Raw genomic sequence first — 27778 nt, 5'->3', positions numbered from 1 at the left:
TCTCCCACGCCATAAGCTGCAGCCATCAGCCAAAATCAAAGTATCTTACGGCTGGTATAGTGGGTTGGATGGTGGCCCCCAAAAGGATATACCCATGTCCTAATCCTTGACTGTTACCTCGTTTGAAAAAAAAGGTTTTGCAAATGTCATTAAGGATCTTGAGATGGGATTTCCATCCTATATTATCTGGATGGGTCCTAAATAGAATGACAATTATCCTTATTATACAAGAAGGGCAGAGGGACATTTGAGACAGACAAAAGAGAAGATACAGACACAGAAAGGGGGTGATGTGAAGACAGAGACAAAAACTGAGTGATGTGGCCTCAAGCCAAGGAAGCTGGCAACCACCAGAAGCTGAAAGAGGCAGGGATAGAATCTCCCGTAGAGCATCTGTAGGGAGAGCAGCCTTGCTGACACCTTGATGTCACACTTCCGGCCTCTACAACTGTGAGATAGTAAATTTCTATTGTGTTAAGCCTCCAAGTTTATTAGTCTCCTAGCAAGCACGGAGGACACTTATACAGCATGCATTAAACCTTTTCTAGGCTTCAGCAGCTTACTGCACAAACCTAAATATTTTCAAACAGTCGAAGGTCTCAACTTCCCACCATACATTAAAGACCAAGGCACTAGACTACCTTCCTTGGCAGTACCAAAATATTTTCCACATGGACATTTTCCTCTCCAAAATGTCTGCTCCTTTCTTTTTATTTCTCAGTGTTCCCAGGTAATGCACCAAATGTTAGGGTCTTTTCATTACCTTCCAGCAAGTACAATGCCTTAATTCCATTTGGTTTGGAATAAATTAGGAAATAAGAGAAAAGAGAAAAGATGGAGGGCCGAATATTCCTGTTACTGTGGATAACTCTGGCTTGAGAATCCAGTTTGAACTCAATGATCACATAATGGAACCCCAGAATTGGGCAGATTTATTAACTCGTAATACACAGAATGAGAGAAACAGTAGACACTCACTCACACTCTCAAGGGAGAGAACAGAATTAGTCAAGGCAAGCATGCTCACTTAATTCTTTTCAAGCTTTCTATATAAGTCACTTGATCACCCTGGGGCAGAGTCAGTAAAGAAGCAGGGCTGAAATGACCCTAAGAGCTCTCTTGACGGGACTGAGACATCAGGAGCAGGAAAGGAACATTCCCTCACTCCCCACCACCACACCCCCAGCAGTAAAAAATGATCATCCACATTGACAATGTAAAAGAAATCAGAAACTACGCTAACTCTGATTCACTCTTAGTATACCAACAGCTAATCAGGAGCCTTGTACAAAAGCATCTTGATTAGTTGCTAATAAAACTCTTTAGAAGCAGACCCCTCCACATGCCTCAAAGGGAAGATGCAGACCTGTATGCTTCAGGATTTTCTCAACAAAACCCCACACAATTTCTTTACTATTCCAGCCAAGTATGGCCTAGCCCTACTCTTATCCCTGTTTTTCTTGGTTTAGTAATAAAGAAACATAGATGGAAATAAAGAAGAGATATATCAGGTAGAAAGATATAAAATAGTGGGGAAAATAATATAAGTAAAGTCAAGTACCACCACCATTTACTAGAAGTGAACTTTGAGCACCAACATTAATATTTTTTCCTGTTATATCTGTAAAGTGATAATAAGTAATATGTACATAACAATTTTCAATTTAATCAAATCTCATTTTTATAACTAACTACTTCACAACAAATAACATGCTAAGGCAGCATCAATAGATGAAAACAGGTAGTCCCTGGCCCCAAGGAATGTTGCCCAGGAGAACACAGAGATATGTAAAAAATACAATAACCTTTTCATGGGAAAATTTTTCCAAAGTATTGACAGCAGAGAATAGGGTCATTTTTTATCAACCCAATTTTAGCATAAAATAAATTAGAAAGCCGGCTGGGCCTTTGCTGCAAAACGTGGGCTCCCCAGTCTCAGTTCATGGTAATATATTAACCACTGCTTAGATTCTCGACTTTTGTATTGTTCAGTCATCTTTGCCTGCTATTTTGGGTGTTCTTTGTTAGTTACCCGGTGACTTGCTGCCAGAATATGCTTACAGAGATTTTACTGTCCCTCTCTAGATTCAGCAGTTTGAGAACGTTAACTGTGCCTTGCAAAGCTAAATCTGCTATGGGATATATAAGGCTGGTCTCTCATCAGTTGTAATTCTCTGGTAGTTGCATTGTTAAGAGGAGTCATCTATTATTCCACATACTACATTCCAGAAGAAGCTAAAGCAAATGTTGAATGCATGCTTTCCAGGGCACAATACTGCACAGTCCCTAGAGTGTGATGACTTGGGACAGCTGCCCCAAGTCAACATTCAGGGGACTCAGCCATGCTGGCAGCTTGTCAGTGACTCAAGGAGCACCAGCTGGGGCCCTGTAACATGCTTGTACCACACTCACAGAGAAACAATCTTTTTTTTTTTTTTTTAAATAAATTTATTTATTTATTATTTATTTTTGGCTGTGTGGGGTGTTCGTTGCTACGCCTGAGCTTTCTCTAGCTATGGAGGGCGGGGGCTACTCTTTGTTGTGGTGCATGGGCTTCTCATTGTGGTGGTTTCTCTTGTTGTGGAGCCCAGGCTTTAGCCATGCGGGCTTCAGTAGTTGTGGCACATGGGCTCAGTAGTTGTGGCACACGGGCTTAGTTGCTCTGCGGCATGTGGGATCTTCTCAGACTAGGGCTCAAACCCGTGTCCCCTGCATTGGTAGGCGGATTCTTAACAACTGCGCCACCAGGGAAGTCCTGAAAAACACTCTTAACTTGCCTCCCTTTCCTGGAGTCACCAGAATCACCGCCTATTCCCTTTGTACCCCAGCGTTCCCACCACAGAACAAGGTTAGTAGGTTACCTTCTGATATGAATTGTATCCTCCATGTGAAGCAGTTGTTTCCTACGTCTGTTTAGGACACTTGCATTTTGATATTTTAATGATGTGATATCATTAAATATTACATAAATAGATGAAATATGAAGACAAAGAAAAGATTTGTTTCTAGTGAACAAGTCAAAAGCTTCCTAAAGTGTGAGCGATATAGCTGCAAAAGTGGGAAAAACTCTAGAAGAATTCTGCCCTCAGATTGCTTCCCCTTTATCTATAAGTTTTCATTCTCCTTTAAAGACACCTAAATCTCAGTTAATGTTATGGATGTTCTTTATTCAAGAGTGATGCCCTGTGCTCAAAAGCCTTGCTCCTATGTCAAAAGATTGGTCAACTTATATATGCTTGTTTTCAGTGAAACAAAATGTTTTTGGAAATTTTCATGTTTTGACTTGTTACTTTAACCTACTTTTTAACAGAGCAACACATGCTCCTGAGGAATAAGTTGGCTTGAACTGTACATAAATTCAGCTCATCTCTACTTTCTGTTTCATCACAACAAATAAAGAACTGTGCAGACTGCCCTTTCCTGCTGCCAAACTACAAACTGCCACTTTGTGATTTTGTTTTCACATCAAGGATACTCTTCAGCTTTAGCCAGATCCCCCCAAGCCATTTCCCCCTCACTTTCCAGATTAATTCGAGAGGAATGTGATCTATTCCAGCCCCCACAAACGTCACTGGGATGGTGCTAAGTTCATGTACACAGGGAATCCTCTGCTATTTACCCAAATCTCAAAAGCTCCCCTACCCATTGCCCCAGGCAATTCCCTAGTACAGCACCTGGTTCCTTCTCTTCTTTGCTTCAACCAGTGTTTATTGGGCACCTATCACATGTCAGGCTCAGCGCCAGGTACTAGGTGTGCTGCAGTGAATAAAATGTCTTTATATTGTCAACAACAGGTATGTAGTATGCGCAGAAGAGCAGTAGCTACGTCTTTTTGTCTTTTTCTTTTAGTTGATAAATTGGTAAACTAATGAAGGAGAATTTCCGTAGCACTTTTGACTTGGGAAATTGTTAGTGTATGTCATTACGTATGCATTTAGATATGGTATGTATTTATTTGCATTTCTGTGGAAATTAAAAGGGCATGTAATACTTTAGTTTAACCCAGGGGCTAACAAACTTTTTCTGTAAGGGGGTCAGAGAGTAGATATTTTTGGTTTTGTGTCACAGGGTGTCTTTCACAACTACTAAAGTAAGTAAGCTGTGACAGCATAAACACAGTCATCGATAATACATACATGAATGGGAGTGGCTGGGTTCCAATACAATTTTATTTATAAAAACAGGCAGTAGCCCTAGTTTGCTGACCCCTGGAATCTATTAAAATACCTTACTGCTTCTCCTACTAGCAATTAAACTTGCTTAAGCCTCTTCCGTTTAAAAAAAAAAAAAAATCCAAGTCCTACATCACTGCAAGTAGTTGTCTTGGACACACCATCTCTACCTCCCCACCTCTCATTCACCTCCAGTGCTAGACAGTCTGACCTCTGTGCTCACCGCCCACTGAAATTGCTCTTATCAAGGTCACCAACAATCTCTGTGCTGCTAAATCCCTGAGAGTCTCCAGTCCTCTCTTTCTTACTCACTCTCTCCACAGCTTAGAACACAGCCGGCCACTCCCTCCTCCTGGAAACACTCTCCGCTCTTAGCTTCCGAAACCTCACAGGATTCGTTTTCCTTGTACAATAGTAGCCACTCTTTCTGCCATCAAAGGCTTCTTTTCCTCTTGACAAACTCTAAATGGCAGAGTTGCTTAGGCCTCCATCCTGGGTTCTATTGTCTCTCCTTTGGGGACCTCATCCACTCTTTAGCTTCAAATGATGTACTGAAAACTCCCACATTTATTTCTGCAGCCCACATCTTTCCCGCGTTCCTGCCTCACATATCCAACGGCCCTCATGACATTTCAAATCTCTCAGGTGTCTTAAACATAAAGTGCTGAATAAATGAATGAGTTTCCCTGGTTACCCAAGCAGAGCCCAGAGGCTAATCGCTAACCCCTCCCTTTTGCTCACCTTAAGCATTCCCCAAATGTAAGCCTTCTCTTTCCTACCCATCTCCTGAATCTTTCCCTGGCTCTCTATACCACATTCCCAGACTACTACAGTTGCGTCTGGTGCTGAAATATTGAAATACTTCCATACTGGTTGCAAAGAGCTGCTAGTCTAAGCCCCGGTTGTGTTGGCCTCACCTCTGGGTTCCACCTGTCTATCCAGCCTGGCCCAGCAGAGAGACGTCTGCAGACCCTGCTCAGTGCTGAAGCTACCATCCATCCTGATGAGTTAATGCTCATGCCAAACTGATTGTTAAATATTTTAATATTACCTCTACCTAATAGCACTGTTACTAAAATATTCTGGCACTAGGAAATACTTTCTCACCCAGTTCACTGGAAAAGCCATCCAGCTGATCTCCCTACCTCTTCCTTCTGCCTTGTTCATCTCCAGAGTCTGCATAGCAGCCAGAATGATTTGTCTAAAATACAAGTTGATTGCATCTCTCCTCTACTTAAAACCTTTAAATATGGATAACCGTCAAGATAAAACCCCAACTCCCAGACCTAAATAGACATCTCTCCAAAGAAGACATGCAGATGGCCAAGAGGCACGTGAAAAGCTGTTCTACATCACTCGTGATTAGAGAAATGCAAATCAAAACTACAATGAGCTATCACTTCACACCAGTCAGAAAGGGCATCATCAGAAAACCTACAAACAACAAATGCTGGAGATGGTGTGGAGAAAAGGGAACCCTCTTGCACTGTTGGTGGGAATGTAAATTGGTACAGCCACTATGGAGAGGAGTATGGAGGTTCCTTAAACAACTAAAAATAGAATTACCATATGGTCCAGCAATCCCACTACTGGGCATATACCCAGAGAAAACCATAATTCAAAAAGACACACGCACCCCAATGTTCACTGCAGCGCTATTTACAATAGCCGGGTCACGGAAGCAACCTAAATGCCCATCGACAGACTAACAGATAAAGAAGATGTGCTACATATATACAATGGATATTACTCAGCCATAAAAAGGAATGAAACTGGGTCATTTGTAGAGACGTGGATGGACCTAGAGACTGTCATACAGAGTGAAGTATGTCAGAAAGAGAAAAGCAAAGATCGTAAATTAACGCATATATGTGGAACCTAGAAAAATGGTACAGATGAATCAGTTTGCAAGGGAAAAATAGACACAGAGGTAGAGAACAAACGTATGGACACGCAGGGGGGAATGGGGGAGGGGGTGGTTGGATGAATTGGGAGGCTGGGATTGACATATATACACTAATAGGTATAAAGTAGATAACTAATAAGAACCTGCTGTATAAAAAAAACAAAATTCAAAAAAAACCCCACAAAACCCACAACTCACTAATGAGGTTCATCAGGCCCTTCATGATCTGACCCTTTTTCATCCTGCAAATCTCACCTCCTCAGAGATGTCTCCTCTGAGCCCATCTTAAGCAGATTCTTCCTGTTACTCTCTCCTCACACCCATTTGTTTTCTTCATTGTATTGATCCCAATTTGACATTAGTGTTGATTTTTAAAAATCTTTTTCTCCTACTAAACTATTAGCTCCCTGAGGGCAGATACCATGTCTATCTTTTGCACTGATAGGCTCCTGGCCCCTGAATGTTTACGTTGATAAATCTGGCCCCCTGAATCCCTTTTAGCTTTGTTTTTCACCACTTTCTCCCTTGTAATCTGTAGTTTAGCTGTATGCACTCAACAAATATTCAATAATCATTTGATCACAAACTATTCTCAGTTCCTTCAACATTCCTTGTAATGGAATACTTTGCCTGGAATACTTTGCATCATTATGTCCTTTCCCCTGAACTCCTGCTTACCTTCCAGGTATCAACACTGTCATTACACCCTCCAGGACAGAACTCTTGATACTATAGTTAGTATCTAGTGCTTTTCTCACTAGATGGTAACCTTGTAGAAGGCAAGAACCGTTTGTCATTTTTCATAGTTGCATCGAAGGCACCTTGCTCAGTACATAGCTAATATTTAGCAGACCAATTCAGCCCTAAAGCAGACACCCCAAGTCCTGAGAGGGAGTCAGTGAATTTACATCCATTTGGGTGGCAATATACTATTTGTAAATGGGATATCTTCCCCCGAAGGTAAGGGTTTTTGCTTTCATGGGAAACATGGGAATTTTCCCATGAAAATTCACGGGAATGAATTTTCCCTTAGTGACATGCTTCTGTGATTTGCAGTGACTTCACCTGGAACTCACTGTTTGGCTTTATGGGCAGAAAGTGGTTCTTAGTGGGAAGTACAAAATATAGGTTACTAAAAAGATCTTTAGTGAGACTGGGTTTTGTAATGTCTTAGAGGACATAACAAGATAGCAGTTTCCCTTCTTTGAAAAATTTCTTTTTATATGTTCATCCTGAATTCAGTTAAAAAAACAATCTCTTTCCTCTGCTTGTTAATGGTGGTTTTCTGGTTTCATTCTTCTGGTCACATAAATATGTTATGATATAAACAAGCCAATGGTGTAATGAATTATTGCAGTCTTATTGTGCGAACGTTTTTACTAGAAATCTTGGGGGAAAAAGCTATTCACGCTCTGCATTTTTAAATCATGCTAATGTGATTAGTCATTATGATCCTACTTACTCTTCATGATGGAGGCAAGATGTCTAAGCATCCAATGTACTTGTGAGGGGCCTGATTAGTGCTTGAGACCCAATCAAGAAGCTGCTGATGAAGCTCACATAACACATTAAAAAGTTACTTAGGACAGAGGAGTTGATCGTTGCTTATATAAGATTGTATAACAAATAAAATAAGTGTAAATTGTCCTAATGTACATTTTTATTCTTCCATGAGAATTTCAACTGCTACCATAACCTCCGAATATATTTTGCCAGGATATGTCCAGACCACTGTTTTTGTAATCAAAGTGTGAAAGTGACAGAGTAAGCTGCTATTATTGTTCAATAGGAAAATTCACACATCCACTAAACATCACTAAACAGGTGTTTTCAGAGCCCAGACTTCAAAATAGTTCACCCATTCTAGCATTTTGATGTTGTAATCAAGCAAAATGAAAAACAGAAGAGACACATTTTGGTTGATTATTATCCTGCCAAATCAGATTGTTCCTGTTATTGTCTTACACAAACACCAAGCTCAGAGGGAGAAGTGGGGAGCAGGGAGAAAAATATGGGTGTGTGTGAGAAGAGAGAAAAGATGGTTTTAGAATCTTAAATGAGTCCAATAAATTGAAGACTTGCTTAACAATCTCAGAAACAAAAGTCAGTAGAAAAAGAAGGAGTGTAACACTTTACATTCAGTTTTTTAAAAGACTTTTTTTAGGAGTAGAACCCTCTTTTCAGAAGGAATCTTATGAAGAATCACAAATATATAAAACCGATAGGAAGAATAGTTTTAGTAAACATTGTATTAGTTCAGATTTATCATATTTATTCAAATTCAATGTAAAAACAAGCCTGTTGTGATGAATGCCAAAAATTAAAATTAGGGGATTAATGACAATTATCTTAACGTGAGCTTCAGCAACCAATTGATTTCTGTGATTTCTTACTTCTTGCATATTATCAAGATTTTTCTTGATTACAATGATAAACTGTTGGAAATGGTAAAAATAGAGTTTTTAAACAAGTTGCCTTGTGATCTAAGGGTACCATTCCATTTCTAAGTAACAAGGGGGAGCTTCATTTGTTCTGTGGGCTGTACCAAGAGAGTTAACCTGGTGAGGCCAGTAAGCATGTTGTTGGCCTCTCCTGTAGTAACATTTTGTATGTGACACCCTTGAATATGCCTTTTTAAAAAAATATATAGTTTTGTAGTAGTTAAAAATTAAGTAAAATTTGATAATGGCCATTCTGACTGGTGTGAGGTGATACCTCATTGCAGTTTTGATTTGCATTTCTCTGATGATTAGTGATGTTGAGCATCCTTTCATGTGTTTATTGGCAATCTGTATATCTTCTTGGAGAAATGTCTATTTAGGTCTTCTGCCCATATTTTGGATTGGGTTGTTTGTTTTTTTTGATATTGAGCTGCATGACTTGCTTGTATATTTTGGAGATTAATCTTTTGTCAGTTGCTTCATTTGCAAATATTTTCTCCCATTCTGAGGGTTGTCTTTTTTCTTGTTTATGGTTTCCTTTGCTGTGCAAGAGCTTTGAAGTTTCATTAGGTCCCATTTGTTTATTTTTGTTTTTATTTCCATTTCTCTAGGAGGTGGGTCAAAAGGATCTTGCTGTGATTTATTTCATTGATTGTTCTGCCTATGTTTTCCTCTAAGAGGTTTATAAAGTGTCTGGCCTTACATTTTAGGTCTTTAATCCATTTTGAGTTTACTTTTGTATATGGTGTTAGGGAGTGTTCTAATTTCATACTTTTACATATAGCTGTCCAGTTTTCCCAGCACCACTTATTGAAGAGGCTGTCTTTTCTCTATTGTATATGCTTGCCTCCTTTATCAAAGATAAGGTGACCATATGTGTGTGGGTTTACCTCTGGGCTTGCTATCCTTTTACATTGATCTATATTTCTATTTCTGTGCCAGTACCATATTGTCTTAATTACTTATTGTCTTAATTGGAGCTTTGTAGTAGAGTCTGAAGTCAGGGCACTGATTCCGCCAGCTCCGTTTTTTTTTTTTTTTTTTCCTCGAGATTGCTTTGGCTATTTGGGGTCTTTTGGGTCTCAATACAAATTGTGAAACTTTTTGTTCTAGTTCTGGGAAAAATGCCAGTGGTAGTTTGATAGGGACTGCACTGAATCTGTAGATTGCTTAGGGTAGTATAGTCATCTTCACAATGTTGATTCTTCCAATCCAAGAACATGGTATATCTCTCCATCTGTTTGTATCATCCTTAATTTCTTTCTTCAGTGTCTTATAGTTTTCTGCATACAGGTCTTTGGTCTCCTTAGGTAGGTTTATTCCTAGGTATTTTATTCTTTTTGTTACAGTGGTAAATGGGAGTGTTTCCTTAATTTCGCTTTCAGATTTTTCATCATTAGTGTATATGAATGCAAGAGATTTCTGTGCCTTAATTTTGTATCCTTCTACTTTACCAAATTCATTGATTAGCTCTAGTAGTTTTCTGGTAGCATCTTTAGGCTTCTCTGTGTATAGTATCATGTTATCTGCAAACAGTGACAGCTTTACTTGTCTTCCGATTTGGATCCCTTTTGTTTCTTTTTCCTCTCTGATTGCTGTGGCTAAAACCTCCAAAACTATGTTGAATAATAGTAGTGAGAGTGGGCAAGCTTGCCTTGCTCCTGATCTTAGAGGAAATGGTTACAGTTTTTCACCATGGAGAACGATGTTGGCTCTGGGTTTGTCATATATGGCTTTTACTCTGTTGAGGTAGGTTCCCTCTATGCCTACTTTCTGGAGAGTTTTTTTTTTTTTTTTTAATTTTTTATTTATTTATGGCTGTGTTGGGTCTTCGTTTCTGTGCGAGGGCTTTCTCCAGCTGCGGCAAGCGGGGGCCACTCTTCACTGCAGTGCGCAGGCCCCTCACCATCGCGGTCTCCCTTGTTGGGGAGCACAGGCTCCAGACGCGCAGGCTCAGCAGTTGTGGCTCACGGACCCAGCCGCTCCGCGGCATGTGGGATCCTCCTACACCAGGGCTCGAACCCACGTCCCCTGCACTGGCAGCAGACTCTCAAACACTGCGCCACCAGAGAAGCCCCTCTGAAGAGTTTTTATCATAAATCGGTGTTGGATTTTGTCGAAAGCTTTTTCTGCACCTATTGAGATGATCATATGGTTTTTATCCTTCAATTTGTTAATATGGTGTATCACACGGATTGATTTGCATATATTGAAGAATCCTTGCATTCCTGGGATAAACCCCACTTGATCATGGTGTACAATCCTTTTAATGTGTTGTTGCATTCTGTTTGCTAGTATTTTGTTGAGGATTTTTGCATCTATGTTCATCAGTGATATTGTCCTGTAGTTTTCTTTTCTTGTTAAATCTTTATCTGGGTTTGGTATCAGGGTGATGGTGGCCTCATAGAATGAGTTTGGGAGTGTTCCTCCCTCTGCTATATTTTGGAAGAGTTTGAGAAGGGTAGGTGTTAACTCTCCTCTAAATGTTTGATCGAATTCGCCTGTGAAGCCATCTGGTTCTGGGCTTTGGTTTGTTGGAAGATTTTTAATCACAGTTTCAATTTCATTACTTGTGATTGGTCTGTTCATATTTTCCATTTCTTCCTGGTTCAGTCTTGGAAGCTTATACCTTTTCTAAGAATTTGTCCATTTCTTCCAGGTTGTCCATTTTATTGGCATAGAGTTGCTTGTAGTAGTCTCTTAGGATGCTTTGTATTTCTGCAGTGTCTGTTGTAACTTCTCCTTTTTCATTTCTAATTTTATTGATTTGAGTCCTCTCCCTCTTTTTCTTGATGAGTCTGGCTAATGGTTTATCAATTTTGTTTATCTTCTCAAAAAACCAGCTTTTAGTTTTATTGATCTTTGCTCGTTTCCTTCATTTCTTTTTCATTTATTTCTGCTCTGATCTTTATGATTTCTTTCCTTCTGTTAACTTTGGGTTTTGTTTGTTCTTCTTTTTCTAGTTCCTTTAGGTGTAAGGTTAGATTGTTTATTTGAGATTTTTCTTGTTTCTTGAGGTAGGCTTGTATAGCTATAAACTTCCCTCTAGAACTGCTTTTGCATCATTCCATAGGTTTTGGGCCATTGTGTTTTCATTGTCATTTGTCTCTAGGTATTTTTTTATTTCCTCTTTGATTTCTTCAGTGATGTCTTGGTTACTTAGTAACGTATTGTTTAGCCTCTATGTGTTTGTTTTTTTTTTTTACGTTTTTTTCCCTGTAATTCATTTCTAATCTCATAGGGTTGTGGTCAGAAAAGATGCTTGATATGATTTCAATTTTCTTAAATTTACTGAGGCTTGATTTGTGACCTAAGATGTGATCTATGTTGGACAATGTTCCATGCACACTTGAGAAGAAAGTGTAATCTGTTGTTTTTGGATGGAATGTCCTATAAATATCAATTAAATCTATCTGGTCTATTGTGTCATTCTAAGCTTCTGTTTCCTTATTTATTTTCATTTTGGATGATCTGTCCACTGGTGTAAGTGAGGTGTTAAAGTCCCCCAGTATTATTGTGTTACTGTCGATTTCCTCTTTTATAGCTGTTAGCAGTTGCCTTATGTATTGAGGTGCTCCTATGTTGGGTGCATATATATTTATAATTGTTATATCTTCTTCTTGGATTGATCCCTTGATCATTATGTAGTGTCCTTCCTTGTCTCTTGTAACATTCTTTATTTTAAAGTCTATTTTGTCTGATATGAGTATTGCTACTCCAGCTTTCTTTTGGTTTCCATTTGCATGGAATACCTTTTTCCATCCCCTCACATTCAGTCTGTATGTGTCCCTAGATCTGAAGTGGGTCTCTTCTAGACAGCATATATACAGGTCTTGATTTTTAATCCATTCAGCCAGTCTATGTCTTTTGGTTGGAGCATTTATTTTTAATTTTTTTTTAAAGTATTAAAGAAAATAACGTTACTTAACATTTTTTTTTAATACATTTATTTATTTATTTACTTATTTTTGGCTGTGTTGGGTCTTTGTTTCTGTGCGAGGGCTTTCTCTAGTTGCGGCAAGTGGGAGCCACTCTTCATCACGGTGCGCGGGCCTCTCACTGTCGCGTCCTCTCTTGTTGCGGAGCACAGGGTCCAGACACGCAGGCTCAGTAGTTGTGGCTCACGGGCCTAGTTGCTCCGTGGCATGTGGGATCTTCCCAGACCAGGGCTCGAACCCGTGTCCCCTGCATTGGCAGGCAGATTCTCAACCACTGTGCCACCAGGGAAGCACCCATTATATAATATATACCACATCTTCTTCATCCATTCATCTGTTGATGGATACTTAGGTTGCTTCCATGTCTTGACTAATGTAAATAGTGCTGCTATGAACATTGGGGTACATGTATCTTTTCGAATTAGAGTTTTTGTTTTTTCTGGATATATAGCCAGGAGTGGGATTTCTGGATCATATGGTAGCTCTATTTTTAGGTTTTTAAAGAACCTCCATACTGTTCTCCATAATGGCTGTACCAATTTACATTCCCACCAACAGTGTAGGAGGGTTCCCTTTTCTCCACACCCTCTCCAGCATTTATTATTTGTAGACTTTTTGATGATGGCCATTCTGACTGGTGTGAGGTGATACCTCATCGTAATTATGATTTGCATTTCTCTAACAATTAGGCATGTTGATCATCTTTTCATGTCCCTATTGGCCATCTGTATGTCTTCTTTGGAAAAATGTCTATTTAGGTCTTCTGCCCATTTTTTGATTGGGTTGTTTGTTTTTTTGTTATTGAGTTGTATGAGTGTCTGTATATTTTGGAAATTAAGCCTCTGTTGGTCACATCATTTGCAAATATTTTCTCCCATTCCATAGGTTGTCTTTTCATTTTCTTTATTGTTTCTTTTGCTGTGCAAAGCTTTTAAGTTTCATTAGGTCCCATTTGTTTATTTTTGATTTTATTTCTTTTGCCCCTAGAGAGATTGACCTAAGAAAACATTGGTATGATTTATGTCAGAGAATGTTTTGCCTATATTCTCTTCTAGGAGTTTTATGGCGTCACATCTTATATTTAAGTCTTTAAGCCATTTCAAATTTAGTTTTGTGTATGGTGTGAAGGAGTGTTCTAACTTCATTGATTTACATGTGGCTGTCCAAGTTTCCCAACACCACTTGCTGAAGAGAACTGTCTTTTCTCCATTGTATATTCTTGCCTCCTTTGTCAAAGATATAATTGACTGTAGGTGTGAGGGTTTATTTCTGGGCTCTCTATTCTGCTCTCTATTGATTCATATGCCTGTTTGTGTGCCAGTACCAAACTTTTTTGATTACTGTAGCACTGCAGTATTGTGTGAAGTCTGGGAGGGTTATGCCTACACCTTTGTTCTTTTTCCTCAGGATTGCTTTGGCAATTCTGGGTCCTTTGTGGTTCCATATAAATTTTAGTATTATGTGTTATAATTCTGTGAAAAATGTCACGGGTAATATGACAGGGATCACATTAAATCTGTAGATTGCTCTGGGTAGTATGGACATTTTAATGATATTAATTCTTCCAATACAAGAGCCTGGGACACCTTTCCAATTCTTTGAATCACCTTCAGTTTCCTTAATCAATGTTTTATTGCTCTCAGCACATAAGTCTTTCACTTCCTTGGTCAGTTTTATTCCTAGGTATTTTTTTCTTTTTTGGATGTGATCTTAAATGGAATTTTTCTTTTACTTTCCCTTTCTGATATTTCACTGTTAATGTAAAGAAATGCAACGGATTTCTGTATGTTAATCTTGTACCCTGCTACCCTGCTCATTTGGTTTATCAGTTCTAATAGTTTTTGTGTGGAGTCTTTAGGGTTTTCTACATAAAGTATCATGTCATTTGCATATAATGACAATTTTACCTCTTCCCTTCCAATTTGGATACCTTTTATTTCTTTTTCTTGTCTGAATGGTGTGGCCAGGACTTCCGATACTGCATTGAATAGAAGTGGTGGCAGTGGGCATCCTTGTCTTGTGCCAGATTTTACAGGGAAGGCTTTCAGCTTTTCACTGTTGAGTATTATATTGGCTGTGGGTTTGTCATAAATAGCTTTTATTATGTTGAGATATATTCCCCTTATACCCTCTTTGGTGAGTTTTTTTTTTTACCATGAATGAATGTTGAATTTTATCAAATGCTTTTTCGGCATCCATTGAGATGAACATGTGATTTCTGTCTTCTCTTTTGTTGCTGTGGTGTTATCACAATGATTTGCATATGTTGAACATCCTGAATCCGTTTTGAGTTAATTTTTGTGTATGGTGTAAGACAGTGGCTCAGTTTCATTCTTTTGCATGTGGTTGTCCAGTTTTCCCAACACCATTTACTGAAGAGACTATCCTTTTCCCATTGTATATTCTTGGCTCCTCTGTCATAAATTAATTGACCATATATACGTGCGTTTAATTCTGAGCTCCCTATTCTGTTCCATTGATCTATGTGTCTTTATGCCTATACGGTTTTGATTACTACAGCTTTGTAACATAATTTCAGGTCAGGGAGTACGATGCCTCCAGCTTTGTTCTTTCTCAAGATTGCTTTGGCTATGGGTCTTCTGTGGTTCCATTCAAATTTCAGAATTGTGTGAGTTCTGTGAAAATGCCATTGGAATTTTGATAGGGATTGCACTGAATCTGTAGATTGCGTTGAATAGTATGGAGATTTTAACAATATTTATACTTCCAATCCATGAGCATGAAATATCTTTACACTTATTTGTTTATTTAATTTATTTCATCAATGTCTTATAGTTTTCAGCATACAGGTCTTTCACCTTCTTGGTTAAATTTATTCCTAGATATTTTGTTATTTTTGATGCAACTGTAAATGAATTGTTTTCTTAATTTCTCTGATAGTTTGATATTAGTGTATAGAAATGCAACAGATTTCTGTATCTTGATTTTGCATCCTGCAAGTTTACCAAATTCATCTATTAATTCTAACAGTTTTCTGGTGGAGTCTTTAGGGTTTTCTATATATAGTAAATTGTCATTTGCAAATAGTGACAGTTTTAATTCTTCCTTTCCAATTTGGATGCCTTTTATTTATTTTTCTTCCCTAATTGCTCTGGGTGAGACTTCCAATACTATGTCAAATAAAAGTGGCAAGATTCGGCATCCCTGTCTTGTTCCTGATCTTAGAGGAAATGCTTTCAATTTTTCATCATTGAGTATGATGTTAGCTGTGGTCTTGTTATATACAGCCTACATTATGTTGAGGTATGTTCTCTTTATACACACTTTGTTGAGAGATGTTGAATTTTGTCAAATGCTTTCTCTGCATCTATTGAGATGACTGTGTAATTATTATCCTTCATTTTGTTAATGTAGTGTACCATAATGACTGATTTGCACATGTTGGACCATCCTTGCATCCCTGGAATAAATCCCACTTGATCATGGTGTATGATCCTTTTAATGTATTGTTGAACTTGAGTTGCTAATATTACACTGAGGACTTTTACATTGATGTGCATCAGGGATACTGGCCTGTAATTTTCTTTCTTGTGGTGTTACTTGTCTAGTTTTGGTGCACCAGCTCTTTAAATCTTCTTCCCAAAGCAAGTCTCATGGCCACACTTAACTTCAAGTGGGCAGAGAAGTATAATCTTATCATATGCCAAGGAGAGAGGATGAGAATATTTGTTAACAGCTCTAATCATTACTATACCTGGGAAGTCAGAGGAAACACCTTTGATTATTACTCTATATTACTTTTATTGTTTGACCACTTTACAAAGAGCATATGTTACTTTATCATTTAAAAACACATTCACATGTAGATTTCGTATCTGTCCACAGATGAAGATTTATACTTTGGACTGTGGGGTGAAAACTGAGGAAATGCTACTGTCTGATTATAGTAACCTTAACTACAAGTTCAGTTTTAAGTGTCGGTAATAAACTTGTTTAAAAAAGGTTGTTAGCAGGGTTAATGTAATAAAGTAACATCAAATTCTACAAATGGTTTTCAGTTTTTCTATTAAGCTACACAGATTAGTCTAATAAACTGGCAATTATCCATCTCCCCATTGGCCTCAAAAATGTGATGCTGTCTCTTTTAGTCCTTAGAATAAATATGTGTATGTGCAACCTGGGTATTATTAACTGCAATTTGTAAAAAAGGAAACTGAACTGTGAGATACATAGCAGTTAATTCAATGGGCCATGATTTCCCCCCCAACACTTTATTTTAAAAATTCAAACAAATACAATAGTTGAAAAAACTTCTCAGTGCATACTCAGAAAGCCAACACTTAGAATCTATATTTAACATTTTGCTACGTTTGCTTCATCACATATATATTCACCTGTCTATCATCTATTGATCTTATTTTTTATTCATTTCAAAGTAAGTTGCAGACAGCAGTATCCTTCACCTCTAAACATCTTAATTAGTTTTCAGTATTTATATTCTATATTTTAAAAGTTAAGTTATATGTTAGAATGCACAAGTGTATACTTGCGTAAGTTCTAATAAATACATCCACCCATGTAACCAAAATCTCTATCAAGATATACAACAATTCCATTATCCCAGAAAGTTCCCTCACATTGGGCCTTGATTTGAAATTTCATATAATGTCTGAAACATTTATATTAACATATTTCCATACATATTTCCACACAAATGCAAGATTTTTAGAAATTTCATGTAATGTCTGAAACATTTATATTAACATATTTCCATACAAATAACCCAATGAAAGTTTAGTATTAGTTGTTTTGTTTGTTTGTTTTTTTAGACTGCAGGTTCTTATTAGGCATCAATTTTATACACATCAGTGTATACATGTCAATCCCAATCGCCCAATTCAGCACACCACCATCCCCACCCCACCGCAGTTTTCCCCCCTTTGTGACCATATGTCCGTTCTCTACATCTGTGTCTCAACTTCTGCCCTGCAAACTTGCTCATCTGTACCATTTTTCTAGGTTCCACATACATGTGTTACTATACAATATTTGTTTTTCTCTTTCTGACTTACTTCAGTCTGTATGACAGTCTCTAGATCCATCCACGTCTCAACAAATGACTCAATTTCGTTCCGTTTTATGGCTGAGTAATATTCCATTGTATATATGTACCACATCTTCTTTATCCATTCGTCTGTTGATGGGCATTTAGGTTGTTTCCATGACCTGGCTATTGTAAATAGTGCTGCAATGAACACTCAGGTGCATGTGTCTTTTTGAATTACGGTTTTCTCTGGGTATATGCCCAGTAGTGGGATTGCTGGGTCATATGGTAATTCTATTTTTAGTTTTTTAAGGAACCTCCATATTGTTCTCCATAGTGGCTGTATCAATTTACATTCCCACCAACAGTGCAAGAGGGTTCCCTTTTCTCCACACCCTCTCCAGCATTTGTTGTTTGTAGATTTTCTGATGATGCCCATTCTAACTGGGGTGAGGTGATACCTCATTGTAGTTTTGATTTGCATTTCTCTCATAATTAGTGATGTTGAGCATATTTTCATGTGCTTCGTGGCCGTCTGTATGTCTTCTTTGGAGAAGTGTCCGTTTAGGTCTTCTGCCCATTTTTGGATTGGGGTGTTTGTTTCTTTAATATTGAGCTGAATGAGCTGTTTATATATTTTGGAGATTAATCCTTTGTCCGTTGATTCGTTTGCAAATATTTTCTCCCATTCTGAGGGTTGTCTTTTGGTCTTGTTTATGGTTTCCTTTGCTGTGCAAAAGCTTTGAAGTTTCATTAGGTCCCACTTTTTTATTTTTGTTTTTATTTCCATTACTCTAGGAGGTGGATCAAAAAAGATCTTGCTGTGATTTATGTCAAAGAGTGTTCTTCCTATGTTTTCCTCTAAGAGTTTTATAGTGTCCAGTCTTATATTTAGGTCTCTAATCCATTTTGAGTTTATTTCTGTGTATGGTGTTAGGGAGTATTCTAATTTCATTCTTTTACATGTAGCTGTCCAGTTTTCCCAGCACCACTTACTGAAGAGACTGTCTTTTCTCCATTGTATATCTTTGCCTCTTTTGTCATAGATTAGTTGACCATAGGCGCATGGGTTAATCTCTGGGCTTTCTATCTTGTTCCATTGATCTATGTTTCTGTTTTTGTGCCAGTACCATATTGTCTTGATTACTGTAGCTTTGTAGTATAGTCTGAAGTCAGGGAGTCTGATTCCTCCAGCTCCATTTTCTTGCCTCAAGACTGCTTTGGCTATTTGGGGTCTTTTGTGTCTCCATACAAATTTTAAGATGATTTGTTCTACCTCCATAAAAAATGCCATTGGTAATTTGATAGGGATTGCATTGAATCTGTAGATTGCTTTGGGTAGTATACTCATTTTCACAATGTTGATTCTTCCAGTCCAAGAACATGGCATATCTCTCCATCTGTTGGTATCATCTTTAATTTCTTTCATCAGTGTCTTATAGTTTTCTGCCTACAGGTCTTTTGTCTCCCTAGGTAGGTTTATTCCTAGGTATTTTATTCTTTTTGTTGCAATGGTAAATGGGAGTGTTTCCATAATTTCTCTTTCAGATTTTTCATCATTAGTGTATAGGAATGCAAGAGATTTCTGTGCATTAATTTTGTATCCTGCAACTTTACCATATTCATTAATTAGCTCTAGCAGTTTTCTGGTGGCAGTTTTAGAATTCTCTATGTATAGTATTATGTCATCCGCAAACAGTGACAGTTTTACTTCTTCTTTTCCAATTTGTATTCCTTTTATTTCTTTTTCTTCTCTGATTGCCGTGGCTAGGACTTCCAGAACTATGTTGAATAACAGTGGTGAGAGTGGACATCCTTGTCTCGTTCCTGATCTTAGAGGAAATGCTTTCAGTTTTTCACCATTGAGAATGATGTTTGCTGTGGGTTTGTCATATATGGCCTTTATTATGTTGAGGTAGGTTCCCTCTATGCCCACTTTCTGGAGAGTTTTTATCATAAATGGGTGTTGAATTTTGTCAAAAGCTTTTTCTGCATCTATTGAGATGATCATATGGTTTTTATAATTCAACTTGTTAATATGGTGTATCACATTGATTGATTTGCATATATTGAAGAATCCTTGCATCCCTGGGATAAATCCCACTTGATCGTGGTGTATGATCCTTTTAATGTGTTGTTGGATTCTGTTTGCTAGTATTTTGTTGAGGATTTTTGCATCTATATTCATCAGTGCTATTGGTCTGTAATTTTCTTTTTTTTTAGTGTCTTTGTCTGGTTTTGGGATCAGGGTGATGGTGGCCTCATACAATGAGTTTGGGAGTGTTCCTTCCTCTGCAATGTTTTGGAAGAGTTTGAGAAGGATAGGTGTTAGCTCTTCTCTAAATGTTTGATAGAATTCACCTGTGAAGCCACCTGGTCCTGGACTTTTGTTTATTGGAAGATTTTTAATCACAGTTTCAATTTCATTACTTGTGATTGGTCTGTTCATATTTTCTGTTTCTTCCTGGTTCAGTCTTGGAAGGTTATACCTTTCTAAAAATTTGTCCATTTCTTCCAGGTTGTCCATTTTATTGGCATAAAGTTGCTTGTAGTAGTCTCTTAGGATGCTTTGTATTTCTGCGGTGTCTGTTGTAACGTCTCCTTTTTCATTTCTGATTTTATTAATTTGAGTCCTCTCCCTCTTTTTCTTGATGAGTCTGGCTAATGGCTTATCAATTTTGTTTATCTTCTCAAAGAACCAACTTTTAGTTTTATTGATCTTTGCTATTGTTTTCTTTGTTTCTATTTCATTTATTTCTGCTCTGATCTTTATGATTTCTTTCCTTCTGCTAACTTTGGGTTTTGTTTGTTCTTCTTTCTCTAGTTTCTTTAGGTGTAAGGTTAGATTGTTTACTTGAGATTTTTCTTGTTTCTTTAGGTAGGCTTGTATAGCTATAAACTTCCCTCTTAGAACTGCTTTCGCTGCATCCCATAGGTTTTGGGTCGTCGTGTTTTCATTGTCATTTGTCTCTAGGTATTTTTTGATTTCCTCTTTGATTTCTTCAGTGATCTCTTGGTTATTTAGTAACGTATTGTTTAGCTTCCATGTGTTTGTCTTTTTTACGTTTTTTTCCCTGTAATTGATTTCTAATCTCATAGCGTTGTGGTCAGAAAAGATGCTTGATATGATTTCAATTTTCTTAAATTTACTGAGGCTTGATTTGTGACCCAAGATGCGATCTATCCTGGAGAATGTTCCGTGCGCACTTGAGAAGAATGTGTAATCTGCTGTTTTTGGATGGAATGTCCTGTATATATCAATTAAATCTATCTGGTCTATTGTGTCATTTAAAGCTTCTGTTTCCTTATTTATTTTCATTTGGGATGATCTGTCCATTGGTGTAAGTGAGGTGTTAAAGTCCCCCACTATGATTGTGTTACTGTCAATTTCCTCTTTTATAGCTGTTAGCAGTTGCCTTATGTATTGAGGTGCTCCTATGTTGGGTGCATATGTATTTATAACTGTTATATCTTCTTCTTGGATTGATCCCTTGGTCATTATGTAGTGTCCTTCCTTGTCTCTTGTAACATTCTTTGTTTTAAAGTCTATTTTATCTGATATGAGTATAGCTACTCCAGCTTTCTTTTGATTTCCATTTGCATGGAATACCTTTTTACATCCCCTCACTTTCAGTCTGTATGTGTCCCTAGGTCTAACGTGGGTCTCTTGTAGACAGCATATATATGGGTCTTGTTTTTGTATCCATTCAGCCAGTCTATGTCTTTTGGTTGGGGCATTTAATCCATTCACGTTTAAGGTAATTATCGATATGTATGTTCCTATGACCATTTTCTTAATTGTTTTGGGCTTGTTTTTGTAGGTCCTTTTCTTGTCTTGTGTTTCCCACTTAGAGAAGTTCCTTTAGCATTTGTTGTAGAGCTGGTTTGGTGGTGCTGAATTCTCTTAGCTTTTGCTTGTCTGTAAAGCTTTTGATTTCTCCATCAAATCTAAATGAGATCCTTGCCGGGTAGAGTAATCTTGGTTGTAGGTTCTTCCCTTTCATCACTTTAAGTATATCATGCTACTCCCTTCTGGCTTGCAGAGTTTCTGCTGAGAAATCAGCTGTTAACCTTATGGGAGTTCCCTTGTATGTTATTTGTCATTTTTCCCTTGCTGCTTTCAATAATTTTTCTTTGTCTTTAATTTTTGCCACTTTGATTACTATGTGTCTTGGCGTGTTTCTCCTTGGGTTTATCCTGTATGGGACTCTCTGCGCTTCCTGGACTTGGGTGGCTATTTCCTTTCCCATGTTAGGGAAGTTTTCTACTATAATCTCTTCAAATATTTTCTCTGGTCCTTTCTCTCTCTCTTCACCTTCTGGGACCCCTATAATGCGAATGTGGTTGCGTTTAATGTTGTCCCAGAGGTCTCTTAGGCTGTCTTCATTTCTTTTCATTCTTTTTTCTTCATTCTGTTCCGCAGCAGTGAATTCCACCATTCTGTCTTCCAGGTCACTTATCCGTTTTTCTGCCTCAGTTATTCTGCTATTGATTCCTTCTAGTGTAGTTTTCATTTCAGTTATTGTATTGGTCATCTCTGTTTGTTTGTTCTTTAATTCTTCTAGGTATTTGTTAATCATTTCTTGCATCTTCTCAATCTTTGCCTCCATTCTTATTTGGAGGTCCTGGATCATCTTCACTATCATTATTCTGAATTCTTTTTCTGGAAGGTTGCCTATCTCCACTTCATTTAGTTGTTTTTCTGGGGTTTTTTCTTGTTCCTTCATCTGGTACATAGCCCTCTGCCTTTTCATCTTGTCTATCTTTCTGTAACTGTGGTTTTTGGTCCACAGGCTGCAGGACTGTAGTTTTTCTTGCTTCTGCTGTCTGCACTCTGGTGGTTGAGGCTATCTAAGAGGCTTGATGGGAGGCTCTGGTGCTGGGTAGAGCTGACTGTTGCTGTGGCGGTCAGAGCTCAGTAAAACTTTAATCCACTTGAAGGTTGATGGGTGGGGCTGGGTTCCCTCCCTGTTGGTTGTTTTGCCTGAGGAAACCCAACACTGGAGCCTACCTGGGCTCTTTGGTGGGGTTAATGGCCGAGTCTGGGAGGGCTTACGCCAAGGAGCACTTCCCAGAACCTCTGCTGCCAGTGTCCTTGTCCCCACGGTGAAACAGAGCCACCCCCCGCCTCTGCAGGAGACCCCCCAACACCAGCAGGTAGGTCTGGTTCAGTCTCCCCCAGGGTCACTGCTCCTTCCCCTGGGTCCCGATGAGCACACTACTTTGTGTGTGCCCTCCAAGAGTGGGGTCTCTGTTTCCCCCAGTCCTGTCGAAGTCCTGCAATCAATTCCCACTAGGCTTCAAAGTCAGATTCTCTAGGAATTCCTCCTCCCGTTGCCGGACCCCCAGGTTGGGAAGCCTGACGTGGGGCTCAGTACCTTCACTCCAGTGAGTGGACTTCTGTGGTATAAGTGTTCACCAGTCTGTGAGTCACCCACCCAGCAGTTATGGGATTAGATTTTACTCTGATTGCGCCCCTCCTACCGTCTCACTGTGGTTTCTCCTCTGTCCTTGGATGTGGGGTATCCTCCTTGGAGAAGTCCAGGGTCATCCTGTCAATGATTGTCCAGCAGCCAGTTGTGATTCTGGTGCTCTTGCAAGAGGGAGTGAGAGCACGTCCTTCTACTCCACCATCTTGGTTAATCCTGGGCCTTGATTTGAACACAAGATCTGTCTCTAAAGTCCACAGTCTTTCCCACAACACTATGCTACTTCTTTTAAAAAGGCCCAATGTATAAATACATTAAGCAATAAAAATTCTAACGCTCAATAATTAAGGTAGCTGAAATATGGAAATATGAAAGGTAGAAAACACTAGAGATTCCCTCTACTAAATCCAGACAGCCTAGGTGTTTAATATCTGTAGCAGAATGACTGTACCACTTTCTGTTTACTAATTTCCACTGAATAAATAAAAATATCTACTTCCTTCCCCAAGAGTTAAAGAATGAATCAAGGAGGTATGGACATGACAATAACAACCATCTCATATGTTCATCTCTTCTACCTTCAATTAAACTAATAATGCTTAGGGGCAAGACCATTTCTTAGGCTTGTAAGGCAAGCACTAGGTCAAGTGCTATACACTTTAGTGATTGCTATGAGAGGCAGGGAGGAACTGGAGAAAACACAAAACCTTTGGAATCAGCCAAATCTGGATTCAGATCTCTTCGTATTTATTTAGCTATAGAACCATGTACAAGTTAAGCTTCTCTAAGCTTCAGTGTATCATATGTAAAATGAGGCCTATATTTGGACTTCCTATCAATGTCAGGTTTCTCAAGTAGACGATCTACATGCAGACCCAGGCAAGAGAAGCCCCTACCCTGGACCTCAGGCTTTTGGGGGAATTTTATGTAACAGTTTGTTAATTTAACTTAGTATGTATATGGTATGTAGGTCTACATTTATATTTGCTCCAGATCCTGCAGATGTTACAAATGGGCCTGTCTGTATCTACTACTAATAACCTAACATGTGTATTGCCATATTCACTTTCAAATATTACCCTATTTAGTCACACAACATTACCATGAGTTAGGTTTCATTAATCCCATTGTGCAGATAAAGAAACAGATGTGGTGAAGAAACCTACCCAGCGCCCTTATCTTCTATCACCATATCACTCTCTTTTTAACTCCCAAATAGCTGAGCTTCCTTCTCTAACATATTATCAATATTTCACTCTCCAAGACAATATGCCCCTAATCCCTAAATCTACTCCTTATTTTCCATGACCTGTTGGTAGCACCTGATACTGTTAATAATTTTTCCTTTCTTAAAACAACTTTCCCTTTGGTTTCTAAGGCAAGACTATTTCATTTCTTCTCTTAGCTTTTGCTCTTTTTCTGTCTCCTCTTGTTAGAGTTTTGGTGAAGAATGAATAAGATAATGTTTTTGGAGACTGTCAGCATAAAGCATATATTCAATAAGGGGTAGGGTTTCTTTTTAACCTAAAAAGAGTAGCTACCATTTTTAAGAATGGTGTCAACTACTCTAGTTGGTGATACACACACATGCACACACACTATTCCATTTATCCTAAAAGCACCATACAATCGAAGTTCAGATTGGCTGACAAATTAACCTGTATTAGAAACCAGGCTCCAACAATTCCTAGGTTTAGGATACTAAGTCACTTAACTTCCCTGAGCTTCTGCTTCCCCATCGTGTAATTTTATAATGTTCTTGTGAGAATTAAACGAAACACAGGATATAAAAAGACAAAGAACATGGTACACAGTCAGTAAATGTTAAACTCCTTTCTCTTCTTGTTGCTACCAGGTGAATACATTAATTTTTTATCCTTCCCTTGTGTGCATTTCTAAAAACTAAGTCCTTGATCTCTTGACCTTCTTTCTTTACTCTATACCTACACTCTGTCACACTTGGGAGTCCAACTCCTCCAGAAAGATAGTTTTGAATTATCTGTGACCATTTCTAAGTGTGCAGGCCCACATCTCTAAGTTTTGCTAGTACTTTCTACTTGAGAATCCCACTGCATACCATATCAAACTCCTCCTTTCCCTCACAAAGAATGGAAAGCAAAAGACTGGGAGTGGGTGACATAAAATGTTACACAGACAAAATTGATAGGATGCATGATAAAGAAGCTAATGTTATGGTTTCAAGCTTGCCTGAGAAAATTACAAAACTGGAGATTCTCACAGATCATGTCCAAAATTTTCTCCCCTTTTCCTCATTCTTCAGACATGAAACTCTAATCCTTCTATTTCCCTAACCCACAAAGCCAAAAATGTTCCCATTCCATTGAATTCCCTTACATTTAAATGCTCCATTCATCTAACACCTAATAATACTCTGTCTTCTATTACCAATTTTCTTACATTTACATCTTATCTTCCAACTATGCTGTAAGTTCTTTAAGGCCAATAACCATCTCTTATACTTTTCGTATTCTTCATAATGCTAATCGACTACTGCTATAAAGATATGGTCAAGAATTCAGAAATTATAAATTAAGATGTTTTCAGACCTTTTTCTGACATGGAAGGAAAACTCTTCAAGTCAAAAGCTGTGATCCACAAATAGAGAAGGTGTGACAAACAGGAAATTTTCTATTTCTCTCTCATGGATTTTAGTTTTGGCTTTCAACAGAAAAAAAATCCTTTAACATATATTTCCTTAGCCATGTGTTAATACTTTATAAATTATTTCCAGGAACTGTACAAGCTTTTCTTCAAAAACTACTTATACCAGCATACTTTGGAGATACTGCAGGTTTGGTTCCAGACCACCACAATAAAGCAAATATCGCTATAAAGAGAGTCACACAAATTTTTGGTTTCCCAGTGCATATAAAATTTATGTTTATACTATTACTGTAGTCTATTAAAGTGTTCAAAGGCATTACATCCTAAAAAAACAATATACATACCTTAATTAAAAATACTTTATTGCTAAAAAATGCTAATCATTATCTGAGCCTTCAGCAAGTCATAATCTTTTTAAAATAGTAACAAAAAAGATCATTGATGACGGATCACCATAACAAATATAATAATAATGAAAAAGTTTGAAATATTTAAAGAATTGCCAGAATGTGACCGAGAGACATAAAGTGAACAAATGCTGTTGGAAAAAGGACGCCGATAGACTTGCTCCATGCAAGATTGCCAAAAACCTTCAATTTGTAAAAAAACACAATATCTGAGAAGCATAGTAAAGCAAAGCACAGTAAAACGAGATATGCCTGTATTTTCTAATACAGTTACTAGTCATTAATTTCTGTAGGAAAATAATTCCTAAAACTATAAGTCTCAAAAACCACACAATGTAGACTGATGTGCTATTTATTAAATATTAAATAATTTAAAAATTTTCAAAACCGAGATGATAAGAATACTTAGTCTAAAGTTTATTAAAAGAAATGGCTTTCTTCTTTGGTTGAATATATTTAATAACTGGGAAAATTTGATTAAATTAATTTTCTTTACTGTGATCAAAATAGAAGAACTGCAGGATAATAAAACTGATTTTGATTTGCTTATTTTACCTGAGTAGCTTTATCTTTCATGCATGAAGGGTAATGAACATGAGGATCTCGTGGCCACTGTCCTGTGAGATAAGGTCCTGTTATCGTATCCAAAGAAGAGGTTCGCCTTATTGTACCAGAGGTTCGAACTTGATGAGATTTTGGCCTGTCCACTATCAAAAAGTGAAAAAAGATTAGATTAGTCACTAATGAATAAAGTAAAACTTAAAATTATTTAACCCTCATGGTTTGTAAAATATCACTCTGTCAATTTTCCCTACAATATATATTTACCTTAATAGCCCTCCTGCATGATGTGATGAAATTTATAGACCCTCTCCCAGAGGAAAATATATTCACATATTAAATTTTGCACACACTTCCAGGGCTGTCAACCCTACAAAGCCCATCCATTTTAGAGACCTATTCTAAAACCTGTATAGCATCTCCACTGCCATTACTTTATTTAAGACTTCAGCATGTCTCAACTGCCAGTTTCCTAAATGCTATCTCTGCATCCACCCTAACTAAATCTTACAGTGCCACCTCCCTCCACTGCTTAAAAAAATTTCCATGGTTATTCACTGCCTTTAACTTAAAGCCCATTATTTTTCACAGTTCAGCTCCCATATACATCAATACTTGATGTCTTGCTACTCCTCCATAAATCCATGTTAACTACGAAATGCCATACAAACAAACTGCAACTTCCCAAATGTAAAACGCTCACTTCTCTGCCTCTATACCTTCTATTATCTCCTGCACCTAAAATGTTCTCCTTCCCTGTTCACTTGACAAAAACTTATCTTCAAGATCAGCTCAGGTGTCACACTGCCTTTGTGAAACCTTTCCCAATGCTCTTCTTTTCTCCATCTCTGTCCTTTTTAAAGATATACGCACTCTCCTCTGCTTGCGTGGAGCCCTAAATTTGTCTTTTTTCCCCAACTAGAGCATACGTTTGGTCCCTACAGATTGAAAAGAAGTTGATGCTCAATACTTATGAATTGATTCACAGCTACACAAAAATAACATGTATAAAGAATCTTATATTTTAATTCAGCTTCCTCATTTATGGATGAAGGATTTGAAGCCCAGAGGGATAAACTTAAATTGTCCAATGAAACAGAACTGCTACCAGGTAATAGAGGTAAAAAGGAACGAAGATATCCAGACATTCTACACAGTTCAATCAATCTACTATAATAATCTACTTCTCCTCTCCATATAGGTACCATAGGTACCTCTGCTGAAAATTAAAATGATCATACTGAACTCTATCGTTTCTTTACAAAGAAACTATAAAGGATTTTTTATACATGCA

The 27778-nt window shown here is 37.9% G+C and overlaps 2 long non-coding RNA genes across 2 annotated transcripts in view; one reads left to right on the top strand and one right to left on the bottom strand.

The window, feature by feature from the left end:
• LOC309658253 overlaps nt 1-17948 on the bottom strand; it is a 37827-nt gene extending 19879 nt beyond the window's left edge. The window contains exon 1 of the long non-coding RNA XR_014262142.1: nt 12752-17948. This is a non-coding gene — a long non-coding RNA (uncharacterized lncRNA). The remainder of the gene's footprint in view (nt 1-12751) is intronic.
• The window catches only part of LOC309658287, a 205960-nt gene that overhangs the window by 170360 nt on the left and 7822 nt on the right, over nt 1-27778 (top strand). The gene's annotated exons all lie outside the window — the stretch shown is intronic.

The sequence above is a fragment of the Balaenoptera physalus genome (assembly GCF_965194825.1).
Source record: "Balaenoptera physalus genome assembly, chromosome: 3".
In the NCBI taxonomy this organism is placed as follows: Eukaryota; Metazoa; Chordata; class Mammalia; order Artiodactyla; family Balaenopteridae; genus Balaenoptera; species Balaenoptera physalus.
Note: the sequence above shows the minus strand (reverse complement) of the source record. Positions and strands in the feature narration are given on the sequence as shown.